Raw genomic sequence first — 376 nt, forward strand, 5'->3', positions numbered from 1 at the left:
GCGAAAATCAGAAAAATGTGATCTTTTTGATCGTCTTTTATTTTGTGAAGTACGGTAATGTTTTTTTTTATTTATGTTTCCATAATCGGATAAGTTTTCATGTGTTGTTCGTTCATGAGACCCGCAAACATTAAAGAGGAGCTAACGCACCGTAATCACTCGGCAAATTGAGCTTGTTTTCTGGGCGAACAAAACGAAATACTCATGCATGTACCAGATCATCCTTCTGCAACAGTATTGAGCGCCGTCATCTCAACAACCCCACCTGTCGTGAATGCTTGTCGTTCCTTTGCATTCCCTTGGTCTTAAAATTTGCTGCATCACGTACAAATGTAAACATCTTCGTTTCGAGCTCCTTTGTTTGATTCCTTTGTGG

Source organism: Plasmopara halstedii, assembly GCF_900000015.1.
Source record: "Plasmopara halstedii genome assembly, contig: Scaffold_208, whole genome shotgun sequence".
Classification (NCBI taxonomy): Eukaryota; Oomycota; class Peronosporomycetes; order Peronosporales; family Peronosporaceae; genus Plasmopara; species Plasmopara halstedii.